Source organism: Engystomops pustulosus, chromosome 2 (genome assembly GCF_040894005.1).
Source record: "Engystomops pustulosus chromosome 2, aEngPut4.maternal, whole genome shotgun sequence".
Lineage (NCBI taxonomy): Eukaryota > Metazoa > Chordata > Amphibia > Anura > Leptodactylidae > Engystomops > Engystomops pustulosus.
Genome location: NC_092412.1, coordinates 16,144,906 through 16,158,252, shown reverse-complemented (window position 1 = coordinate 16,158,252; position 13,347 = coordinate 16,144,906). Strand labels below are relative to the sequence as shown.

Below are 13,347 nucleotides of genomic sequence, written 5' to 3'. Positions count from 1 at the left end.
TGGATAACACAGCAGGGTGGCGACAAAGTTAACAACTTTGATGTGGAATCCATGAAAACAACCCAAATTTCTGCCTGACACACCTCGTTTGATAAAGGGACGATGTATGGAGGCAGCTATATGGACGACTTTTGGAGGTAGCAATGGAGACAACGTGTGGAGGCTGCTATGGAGACAATTTAATTTGGATAGTGCCTGTATGTGGCAGTCCCAAACATTTTTCAAACCAGAGGAGCAGGTAGGTGGCCCTCCAGTAAAATGGAATAGATTGAGTGCCTGTATGTGGCAGTCCCAAACATTTTTCAAACCAGAGGAGCAGGTAGGTGGCCCTCCAGTAAAATGGAATAGATTGAGTGCCTGTATGTGGCAGTCCCAAAAATGTTTCAAACCAGAGGAGCAGGTAGGTGGCCCTCCAGTAAAATGGAATAGATTGAGTGCCTGTATGTGGCAGTCCCAAAAATTCTTCAAACCAGAGGAGCAGGTAGGTGGCCCTGCAGTAAAATGGAATAGATTGTGTGCCTGTATGTGGCAGTCCCAAAAATGTTTCAAACCAGAGGAGCAGGTAGGTGGCCCTCCAGTAAAATGGAATAGATTGAGTGCCTGTATGTGGCAGTCCCAAAAATTGTTCAAACCAGAGGAGCAGGTAGGTGGCCCTGCAGTAAAATGGAATAGATTGAGTGCCTGTATGTGGCAGTCCCAAAAATGTTTCAAACCAGAGGAGCAGGTAGGTGGCCCTCCAGTAAAATGGAATAGATTGAGTGCCTGTATGTGGCAGTCCCAAAAATTGTTCAAACCAGAGGAGCAGGTAGGTGGCCCTGCAGTAAAATGGAATAGATTGAGTGCCTGTATGTGGCAGTCCCAAAAATGTTTCAAACCAGAGGAGCAGGTAGGTGGCCCTCCAGTAAAATGGAATAGATTGAGTGCCTGTATGTGGCAGTCCCAAAAATGTTTCAAACCAGAGGAGCAGGTAGGTGGCCCTCCAGTAAAATGGAATAGATTAAGTGCCTGTATGTGGCACTCACAAAAATTGTTTCAAACAGAGGACCGGGTAGGTGGCCCTCCAGAAAAATTAAATGCATGAAGTACTATAGCAAGAGCCAGTGGGCCCTGTCAAAAAATAGCCATTTTCCTCTGCTTTACTGTACAAAGAGGAGGAGAAGGAGGAAAATGAGGAGGAGGAGGAGGAGTGGATCAATTATTCAGGTTGAGCTTCCTTCACCTGGTGGAGATTGGAAATTCTGAGAAATCCAGCCTTTATTCATTTTAATAAGCGTCAGCCTGTCAGCGCTGTCAGTCGACAGGCGTGTACGCTTATCGGTGATGATGCCACCAGCTGCACTGAAAACCCGCTCGGACAAGACGCTAGCGGCAGGGCAGGCAAGAACCTCCAAGGCGTACAGCGCCAGTTCGTGCCACATGTCCAGCTTTGAAACCCAGTAGTTGTAGGGAGCTGTGTGATCATTTAGGACGATGGTATGGTCAGCTACGTACTCCCTCACCATCTTTCTGTAAAGATCAGCCCTACTCTGCCGAGACTGGGGACAGGTGACAGTGTCTTGCTGGGGTGACATAAAGCTGGCAAAAGCCTTGTAAAGCGTACCCTTGCCAGTGCTGGACAAGCTGCCTGCTCGCCTACTCTCCCTCGCTACTTGTCCCGCAGAACTACGCACTCTGCCGCTAGCGCTGTCAGAAGGGAAATACTGTTTCAGCTTGTGCACCAGGGCCTGCTGGTATTCATGCATTCTCACACTCCTTTCCTCTGCAGGGATGAGAGTGGAAAGATTTTGCTTGTACCGTGGGTCCAGGAGAGTGAACACCCAGTAATCGGTGCTGGAATAAATTCTTTGAACGCGAGGGTCACGGGATAGGCAGCCTAGCATGAAATCTGCCATATGCGCCAGAGTACCAACGCGTAAGAATTCACTCCCCTCACTGGCCTGACTGTCCATTTCCTCCTCCTCCAACTCCTCCAACTCCTCTTCTTCTGCCCATACACGCTGAACAGTGAAGGACTCAACAATGGTCCCCTCTTGTGTCTCGCCAACATTCTCCTCCTCTTCCTCCTCATCCACCTCCACCTCCTCCGATATGCGCTGAGAAACAGACCTCAGGGTGCTTTGGCTATCAACAAGGGAATATTCTTCCCCCGTCTCTTGTGACGAGCGCAAAGCTTCCGACTTCATGCTGACCAGAGAGTTTTTCAACAGGCCAAGCAGCGGGATGGTGAGGCTGATGATGGCGGCATCGCCACTGACCATCTGTGTTGACTCCTCAAAGTTACTCAGCACCTGACAGATATCAGACATCCACGTCCACTCCTCATTGTAGACTTGAGGAAGCTGACTGACCTGACTACCAGTTCTGGTGGAAGTTGACATCTGGCAGTCTACAATCGCTCTGTGCTGCTGGTAAACTCTGGATAACATGGTCAGTGTTGAATTCCACCTCGTGGGCACGTCGCACAACAGTCGGTGAGCGGGCAGTTGGAGGCGGCGCTGCGCTGCCCTGAGAGTGGCAGCATCTGGGCTGGACTTCCTGAAATGCGCACAGATGCGGCGCACCTTCGTGAGCAAATCAGACAGATTGGGGTATGTCTTGAGGAAACGCTGCACTATCAGATTTAACACATGGGCCAGGCATGGCACATGTGTCAGTCTGCCGAGTTGCAGAGCCGCCACCAGGTTACGGCCGTTGTCACACACAACCATTCCCGGCTTGAGGTTCAGCGGTGCCAGCCACAGATCAGTCTGCGCCGTGATGCCCTGTAATAGCTCTTGGGCGGTGTGCCTTTTGTCGCCTAGGCTCAGCAGTTTGAGCACCGCCTGCTGTCGCTTAGCGACGGCACTGCTGCTGTGCCTAGAGCTACCGACTGATGGCGCCGTGCCCACGGATGGTAGTTCGGAGGAGGAGGTGGAGGAGGGGTGGGAGGAGGAGGAGGCATAGTAGGCCTGAAACACCTGGACCGAGGTAGGCCCCGCAATCCTCGGCGTCGGCAGTATATGAGCAGCCCCAGGGTCAGACTCGGTCCCAGCCTCCACCAAGTTAACCCAATGTGCCGTCAGCGATATATAGTGGCCCTGCCCGGCAGCACTCGTCCACGTGTCCGTGGTCAGGTGGACCTTGTCAGAAACGGCGTTGGTCAGGGCACGGATGATGTTGTCTGACACGTGCTGGTGCAGGGCTGGGACGGCACATCGGGAAAAGTAGTGGCGGCTGGGGACCGAATACCGAGGGGCGGCCGCCGCCATGAGGTTGCGAAAGGCCTCGGTCTCTACTAGCCTATAGGGCAGCATCTCCAGGCTAAGCAATCTGGAGATGTGCACATTAAGGGCTTGGGCGTGCGGGTGGGTTGCACTATATTTGCGTTTCCGCTCCAGCGTCTGGGGTATGGAGAGCTGAACGCTGGTGGATGCTGTGGAGGATCGTGGAGGCGACGATGGGGTTTTTGTGGCAGGGTCCTGGGCAGGGGGCTGACTAGCAGCTGACACAGGGGAAGGAGCAGTGGTGTGCACGGCCGGAGGTGAACGGGCTTGTTGCCACTGAGTGGGGTGCTTAGCATTCATATGCCTGCGCATACTGGTGGTAGTTAAGCTAGTAGTGGTGGAACCCCTGCTGAGCCTGGTTTGGCAAATGTTGCACACCACAGTCCGTCGGTCATCCGGTGTTTCCTTAAAGAACCTCCACACTTCTGAAGATCTAGCCCTCGCCGCAAGAGCCCTCACCACGGGAGCTTCACTAGTTGACAGTGGCGCTGATGCACCAGCTCTGGCCCTGCCTCTCCGTCTGGCCCCACCACTGCCTCTTCCAACCTGTTCAGGTCGAGGACTCTCCTCCGTCTCAGAAGCACTGTGTTCACCCGGCCTCTCAACCCAGCTTGGGTCTGTCACCTCATCATCCTCCGATCCCTCAGTCTGCTCCCCCCTCGGATTTCCTGCCCTGACAACAACTTCCCCACTGTCTGACAACCGTGTCTCCTCATCGTCGGACACCTCTTTACACACTTCCACTACGTCAAGAAGGTCATCATCACCCACAGACTGTGACTGGTGGAAAACCTGGGCATCGGAAAATTGCTCAGCAGCAACCGGACAAGTGGTTTGTGACTGTGGGAAGGGTCCAGAAAACAGTTCCTCAGAGTATGCCGGTTCAAATGGCAAATTTTCCTGGGAGGGGGCAGACTGGGGGGGAGGAGGCTGAGGTGCAGGAGCTGGAGGAGTGGGGATTTCGGTGACATGGGTGGACTGCGTGGAAGACTGACTGGTGGTGGACAAATTGCTCGAAGCATTGTCAGCAATCCACGACATCACCTGTTCGCACTGTTCTGGCCTCAACAGTGCTCTACCACGAGTCCCAGTAACTTCAGACATGAACCTAGGGAGTGTAGCTCTGCGGCGTTCCCCTGCTCCCTCATCAGCAGGTGGTGTCTCACCCCGCCCAGGACCACGGCCTCTGACCCCTGCAGTAGTTGGACGCCCACGTCCCCGCCCTCGTCCTCTACCCCTAGCCCTGGGGTTAAACATTTTTAAAATGAGAGTTATAACTTTTTTTTTTTTTTTACTTTTTTTTGTTTTTTTTTGTGTTTTTTTGTGTTTTTTGTTTTTTTTGTGTTTTTTGTTTTTTTTTTAGTTTTTAGAAACAAACAATCCTATCCTATTGCTATGGCTATTTTCTAGCCAAGTATCAAAGGAAGCACACTACTATGCCAGATGAGATGACACTGAGTTAGTGCCTAATAGAAATCCAACCCCTACTGAATTTTCCCACTTCAGCCTTTGCTATGGATATGTGCGCCACTAAGCGCAGAACACAGCGGTCGCAAGTCTCACTACAAATTGCTCAGAATTGGCAAGTACATGCACTGCAGAAACTACAGCCACCAGCAGATCAACCAGAAATCAAATATATAGAACGCTACTGTAGGCTTCAAGAAGCTATTTGTATTCTCCTATGGCTATTTTCTAGCCAAGTATCAAAGGAAGCACACTACTATGCCAGATGAGATGACACTGAGTTAGTGCCTAATAGAAATCCAACCCCTACTGAATTTTCCCACTTCAGCCTTTGCTATGGATATGTGTGCCACTAAGCGCAGAACACAGCGGTCGCAAGTCTCACTACAAATTGCTCAGAATTGGCAAGTACATGCACTGCAGAAACTACAGCCACCAGCAGATCAACCAGAAATCAAATATATAGAACGCTACTGTAGGCTTCAAGAAGCTATTTGTATTCTCCTATGGCTATTTTCTAGCCAAGTATCAAAGGAAGCACACTACTATGCCAGATGAGATGACACTGAGTTAGTGCCTAATAGAAATCCAACCCCTACTGAATTTTCCCACTTCAGCCTTTGCTATGGATATGTGCGCCACTAAGCGCAGAACACAGCGGTCGCAAGTCTCACTACAAATTGCTCAGAATTGGCAAGTACATGCACTGCAGAAACTACAGCCACCAGCAGATCAACCAGAAATCAAATATATAGAACGCTACTGTAGGCTTCAAGAAGCTATTTGTATTCTCCTATGGCTATTTTCTAGCCAAGTATCAAAGGAAGCACACTACTATGCCAGATGAGATGACACTGAGTTAGTGCCTAATAGAAATCCAACCCCTACTGAATTTTCCCACTTCGGCCTTTGCTATGGATATGTGCGCCACTAAGCGCAGAACACAGCGGTCGCAAGTCTCACTACAAATTGCTCAGAATTGGCAAGTACATGCACTGCAGAAACTACAGCCACCAGCAGATCAACCAGAAATCAAATATATAGAACGCTACTGTAGGCTTCAAGAAGCTATTTGTATTCTCCTATGGCTATTTTCTAGCCAAGTATCAAAGGAAGCACACTACTATGCCAGATGAGATGACACTGAGTTAGTGCCTAATAGAAATCCAACCCCTACTGAATTTTCCCACTTCAGCCTTTGCTATGGATATGTGCGCCACTAAGCGCAGAACACAGCGGTCGCAAGTCTCACTACAAATTGCTCAGAATTGGCAAGTACATGCACTGCAGAAACTACAGCCACCAGCAGATCAACCAGAAATCAAATATATAGAACGCTACTGTAGGCTTCAAGAAGCTATTTGTATTCTCCTATGGCTATTTTCTAGCCAAGTATCAAAGGAAGCACACTACTATGCCAGATGAGATGACACTGAGTTAGTGCCTAATAGAAATCCAACCCCTACTGAATTTTCCCACTTCAGCCTTTGCTATGGATATGTGCGCCACTAAGCGCAGAACACAGCGGTCGCAAGTCTCACTACAAATTGCTCAGAATTGGCAAGTACATGCACTGCAGAAACTACAGCCACCAGCAGATCAACCAGAAATCAAATATATAGAACGCTACTGTAGGCTTCAAGAAGCTATTTGTATTCTCCTATGGCTATTTTCTAGCCAAGTATCAAAGGAAGCACACTACTATGCCAGATGAGATGACACTGAGTTAGTGCCTAATAGAAATCCAACCCCTACTGAATTTTCCCACTTCAGCCTTTGCTATGGATATGTGCGCCACTAAGCGCAGAACACAGCGGTCGCAAGTCTCACTACAAATTGCTCAGAATTGGCAAGTACATGCACTGCAGAAACTAAAGCCACCAGCAGATCAACCAGAAATCAAATATATAGAACGCTACTGTAGGCTTCAAGAAGCTATTTGTATTCTCCTATGGCTATTTTCTAGCCAAGTATCAAAGGAAGCACACTACTATGCCAGATGAGATGACACTGAGTTAGTGCCTAATAGAAATCCAACCCCTACTGAATTTTCCCACTTCGGCCTTTGCTATGGATATGTGTGCCACTAAGAGCTAAACACAACGGTAGCAAGTCCCCCTGCTAATTCCTCACAAAATGGTAATAGATGCAAATTAAAATAAAAAAAGTAGAACGTTATTGTAGCCCTAAGAAGGGCTGTTGGGTTCTTGTTGAATCACTCCTGCCTAACAGTAATCTACTAGCACCCTAACGCTGTCCCTGACCAGCAGCAGCTCTCTCCCTAGCGGCATCCAGAGACAGAATGATCCGAGCAGCGCGGCCAGCGGCTAGTCTATCCCAGGGTCACCTGATCTGGCCAGCCAACCACTGCTATCGACGTGTAAGGGTACCACGTCATGCTGGGTGGAGTGCAGAGTCTCCTGGCTTGTGATTGGCTCTGTTTCTGGCCGCCAAAAAGCAAAACGGCGGGAGCTGCTATTTTCTCGAACGGGCGAAGTATTCGTCCGAGTAACGAGCAGTTTCGAGTACCCTAATGCTCGACCGAGCATCAAGCTCGGACGAGCATGTTCGCTCATCTCTATTTACAATCCTTCATCCTGGCAGTAGATATCCTTTAACGTTTTCCTTTTACAGTTTATAGTTCAGCCTTGGGACCCTTGCACACAACCATGTGTATGAGAGGGAATTAATGAGGGCTCCTCACCAGTTCCCTCTCCATTAGAAGCCGGAGGGCAAAATATAGGACATATTGGGGCAGATTTACTTACCCGGCCCATTCGCGATCCAGCGGCGCCCAACGGCACGATCCAGTGGCGCGATCTCTGCGGTGGATTCGGGTCCGGCCGGGATTCACTAAGGCAGTTCCTCCGCCGTCCACCAGGTGGCGCTGCTGCGCTGAAGAGCATCGTAACGCACTGAAATACACCGAGGCCGGCTGAGTGAAGGTAAGCGCGAGTCCAGCTACACATTTTCCGTTTTTAAATGCTGCGTTTTTTCGAATACGTCGGGTTTTCGTGTGGCCACGCCCCCCGATTTCCGTCGCGCGCATGCCGGCGCCGATGCGCCACAATCCGGGTGCCATAGACTTGTATGGAGGCTGTAATGCAGCTGAAAATTTTGAGGCTGTAATGACAACCCCCATACATCCATGTGCAGTGGACCTTAGGGTCTACGAAGCAGCTGCATACATGGGGTAGTGTAACACAAATGGACTAAAGTCATGCAAGTCAAGTTCTCTGTTAAGGTGCAAAATCGGCACAAAAACCAACAAAACAAAGGAAAGCAACTAAAATATAAGAAGAAAAAATTACATACTACTGCCCCAAGAACCTCAACCAGAACCTCAAACAAAAGTAAAGTAGATAGCAAGATGATGCTGGTTATGGCATCCATGAAGTCTCACACATAAGTGAAACTGATATTAACAAATTAGTGCATAGTCAACTCTGTATTTGATTCTCTGAAGAGATTTAGCCCATGTTTGCCTGATTTCCTTTGTTCTTAAGAAATAAATGATAGGATTAGCCATATGCGGAACCATAGAGTAAAGGAATATAATCAGGTCATTAATTTCAGGCTTAAAGGGCACCTACCACCACAAATCTACCTATAAAGGTAGATCGGGTGGTAGGTGGATGTATGGGACGTGAGGATAGCCCTTTTTAGAGCTAATCCTCACGTCCCCGCTAGCGTAGTATAAACTTTATTGCCCTAATATGTTAATTTAATTAAGCGGCTACCGGGGCGTGGAGTAGCCGGACACGAGGCTACACGGCGCGGCTACTCCACGCCCCAGTAGCTGCTTTCCCCCGCCTACCCTGTGATCTTCGGCGCGCAGCTCCTGGCAGCTGCGCGCCCTCGTCTGAGAAGCCGGAGTTCTGCGCATGCGCAGTAACTCCGGCCTCGTTCCCGAGATCGCGCATCTTGACCGGAGTTACTGCGCATGCGCAGAACTCCGGCTTCTCGGACGAGGGCGCGCAGCTGCCAGGAGCTGCGCGCCGAAGATCACAGGGTAGGCGGGGGAAAGCAGCTACTGGGGCGTGGAGTAGCCGCGCCGTGTAGCCTCGTGTCCGGCTACTCCACGCCCCGGTAGCCGCTTAATTAAATTAACATATTAGGGCAATAAAGTTTATACTACGCTAGCGGGGACGTGAGGATTAGCTCTAAAAAGGGCTATCCTCACGTCCCATACATCCACCTACCACCCGATCTACCTTTATAGGTAGATTCGTGGTGGTAGGTGCCCTTTAAGTATTATTAAAGGAATATTATTGACAATGTAGACAAAGACTCGGGGCACATAATATAAAGTCACAATCAGTAGATGGGTTGCGCAGGTGTAGAAAGCTTTTTGCCAATTTTCAGAGTTAGATGTTGAGTAGATCTCTACTAGGATCAAGATGTAGGAAAGCAAAATGATCCCTAAAGGTACAAGAAGGACCACCATAGCACACACAAAGGCTACTTTCTTTACGAATGTGGCATCTGTACATGCTAATGCCAAAATTGCAGTATTGGTACAAAATATAGTATTTATCTTTTTGGGCAATGGGCCACATAAAATGATTTCTGAAGCATTGATAGCAATAGCTGTATTTGTAGAAGTGGCTGCAAAAATCCAAATCATGGCACATATAAAGGTAATTCTCTTGCGGTTAACAATCAAGGTATATCTAAGGGACTGCAAGATCGCAATGTATCGATCTATGGCCATCACCATCAACAGGAAGGAATCAAGGCTACCAAGATAATGGACCAAGAACATTTGGAAGATGCAGACTTTGAAGTTCATAGAAGAAGATCCAAACCAGTATCTGGCGATGAGTTTTGGTAATGTAACTGTGTCAAATAACAGATCAGGCGAGGTTGGCTATTAGCAGATACATGGGTTGATGAAGGTAGACATTTAAGGTGACCAAACCTATAACACTACCATTGGCTGTTAACGAGAACATGTAAACCAAAAGCATCATGGTGGACACAAGGCTATGCATATCTTCAGGAAGCCCAGGAAATCCAACTAAGAGAACTTCGGAAATTACAGTTTGATTGGACATTTTCTTCCTCAAGAATCTTGCAGAAATTACCTAAAAGACAAAATGTACAAAATAAATCTATTTAAATATGAATCCTTCTGCAATGTGTTCTGGGTGATGCATTGCTTTGTATATATTTTATCTGTATGAGTATGTACTCAGAACAAATGACAAACAGAGACAGACATCTTAGTCAAGATAACTAGGTCAAAGCCAAGATGGCGGCAAGATACTGAATTGTCAGGCAAAGAATAGTCAAGAATGGAGCAAGGGTCGAAGAAAGCGACAAAAGCAAAAGAGTAGGTAGTACAACAAGTATAAGGGGATTAGTATAACCAGTAAAGTGAGGGGCAAGTATATATGGAGTTTTGGGTTGTCGCCTTGGCCACTGATTTGTTTGGCTCTAAATAATACCTGACACACAAACTCAGCTCCAATGAATTGTAATCATCAATCTTTCTGCAGAACATTCACCCAGTTTAGCCAAAGGAACTAAATCTGCAAAAATGGGGTCCCAGATCGCACTTTCGTCGGACAGTTTGCGGTTTTCGGGATTTGCGAAGCTTTGACAGGTATTTAACAAGGGTTTGCACTGGGATTGTGTCGCACGCAATTGAATTGTGGCGCAGCTGCGTTGGCAGAAATCGAGGGGCGTGCCGTCGGACGATCCGACGGATTCGGACTGAGCGTGGGATTTAAGATTTGAATCGGGTCGCTAGACAATGCACTTACATGCACCAGGAAGAAAATGAACTCTGGCAGACCTGACCGGGGGAAGCGACGTGAACTCCAGCGGACGGGTAAGTAACTGTGCTCCAATGTTTTTTAGAGTAAAGAAGAACAAGGAGTCCTAGAAATGATGGCATTGCCGATAAGATGTCCTGACTCCTGACCTCACCGTCATTCAGGCTATCTGGGATTACATGGAGAGACAGAAGATCTATCGAATGCCTACGTCTGTGTGGAACGACTTCCATACTGAATTACTTCAGAAACAGTTTACAGGTATAACTGACAAAGAAGAAGACTGATCACAACAAATATTGATGGGATTTGAATTTCTCTCTTGTTTATTCACTTTACATTTTGTTAATTAACCCCTTAACGCTCTGCGCCGTAGCTCTACGGCGCAGAGGTATAAGGGATGTATGAAGAGGGCTCACGGGCTGAGTCCTCTTCATACAAAGGTGGGGGTTTTTGCATTTTGCACAAAACCCCCACCGCTAATAACCGCGGTCAGTGCTTGCACCGATCGCGGCTATTAACACCTTCTTTGCCGCCGGCAAAGTCGCCGGCGGCGTTTAAAAGACGGGGGCGCGCGGGCGCCGCCATCTTTTTTCCGATCGCCACGCCCCCGAACGTCATCGGGGGGCGGTGATCGGTTGCCATGGTAGCCTCGTGTCTTCTCTTGACACGAGGCTACATGGCAGCTGCAGATTCGTTACAATGAGCCAGTGGCTGAATGTGCTGCAAAAAATCCACTTATAAACCACCATATACAGGAGCCATTGTCTCCTCCTGCTGCTGTGGCAGTTAGAAGCTCAACCATGATTGGTTGCTGTTCTGCCACAGGACATTAATATGAGCTCTGAGCTGTGATTGATTAATATAGGCAATAAAACAGATTATGTGTGAGGTACTATGGATAGAGATACAGAGATAATGGGGGAGATTTATCAGAAATGTCTGAGGTAAAACTGTTCCAGTTGTAAAACTTTTCCAGTTGAAAACCAATCAGAGACCAGCTGTAATTTTAAAAGCAGTTATGCAAAAAAAGAAACTTGAGCTCTGATTGGTTGCCAAGGCCAATTAGAGCAGTTCTGCACTTTTGATAAATCTCCCCACACAAATGGACAGTCAGAGACAGTCACTGAAAGAGACAGTCAGATCACAGTCACTGAAAGAGACGGTCAGATCACAATTACTGAAAGAGATGGTCAGAAACAGTCACTCAAAGAGACAGTCAGTGAGAGAGTGTTAACTCTTGCAAGACAGAATCTGAGGGGTGTGGCAGACATAAACACAAACATTAAGGCACAGTTCACACATATATTAACACTACCTATGGATAGTGTGGCGTTTTGGCACGGATGTGACTGAAAGAGACAGAAACATTCATTGAAAGAGACGTTCAGATAGAGTCACTAAAAGAGACAGAAACAGTCACTGAAACAGACGGTCAGGGACAGTCATTGTCATTTATATAGAGTCATATATATAGTCATATATATAGTATGTGGCATTATTAATTTGCTAAATTATTGGGCAAAGTATATTTGTACCAGAAAGAACATTACAAAGAGATGAAGATCCTCAATAAATAAAATATCTTCAGTGTTATTATAAAAGTACTGAACTGAATAAATTGCAGTTGCTGAAAATTTTTACATGGATTTCCTAATAATTAGTCCTACATAGCAGATATATTAATATTTCCTATGTAAGTATATCAATATTGTAAAAAGAAAATCAAAAACATACATAGGAATATTCAGTTGTATACTATTTTTGCTATTTTCTTTTAATTTTTTCCTAAGATGTGTAACAATATATTCTTATTTTTGAAACTCATCAATTAGATATTGTATTAGTAACACAAAGAAAAACTAAAAACAAATTGCAAATATAATTGCTTCATCATGTATTGTATTTGATTTGGCCAATGATTGCCTAATTGTAGTATGAAAAAAATAATAATAGCATAAGCCATAAGTGGGTATATCAATAATGTAAAAGCAAACTTTTAAAACAACAAGTTAAACATTCCGTTGAGCTTTATTCCTTGTATATTCTTTCAACTTTTTTAAACTCTTCATTCAGATACTAAACTAATTACACACAGAAAAAATATATAAATTACAGACATCATTCAATTAGTATTTTATCACATATTGCATAATATATATTTTAAGCAGTATTTGGCCAACAAGTTAAAATAAAATACTTTTACTTAGAATCTATAAATCACAGTGAACAAAAGGATTATATAGATCATACTGTATAAGTGACCTTTTAAGATCTGTATATTAACAAATGGAGATATGGGAAAGCCTGTATTTGATTTTCTGAAGAGATTTGGCCAAGGTTTGACTGATTTCCTTTGTCCTGAGAAAATAAATAATGGGATTTGCCATATGTGGGACAAAGGAGAAAAGAGATAGAAGAAGGACATTGATATCAGGATTAATTATTATTAATAAAGGAACAGGAAAGTTAGTGACAGTGTAGAAAAAGACTGGGGGAACATAATATAAAGCCACAACCGGCAGATGGGTTGCGCAGGTGTAGAAAGCTTTCTGGCGATTTTCAGAGCGAGATGATATGGAGATCTCTACTAGGATCAAGGTGTAGGAAAGCAAAATAATCCCTAAAGTTAGAAGGAGAACCATCATTGCAGACATATAGGCCACTTTTCGTGTGAATGTAGAATCTCTATATAATGCAACGACCGCAGCTTGGGCACAAAATAAAGTGTTTATTTTTTTGGCTGATGGACAATATAAGACGACTTCTGAAGTTCGAATTGTAATTATTGTATTTAAAACGGCAGCGAAGAGCCAAGTCATGGTACAAGTAATGAC

The 13,347-nt window shown here is 46.2% G+C and overlaps 1 pseudogene; it reads right to left on the bottom strand.

The window, feature by feature from the left end:
• Positions 1–8,151: 8,151 nt before the first annotated feature.
• LOC140116977 (olfactory receptor 52K1-like) lies at positions 8,152–9,787 on the bottom strand (annotated as a pseudogene).
• Between the last annotated feature and the right edge of the window lie 3,560 nt (positions 9,788–13,347).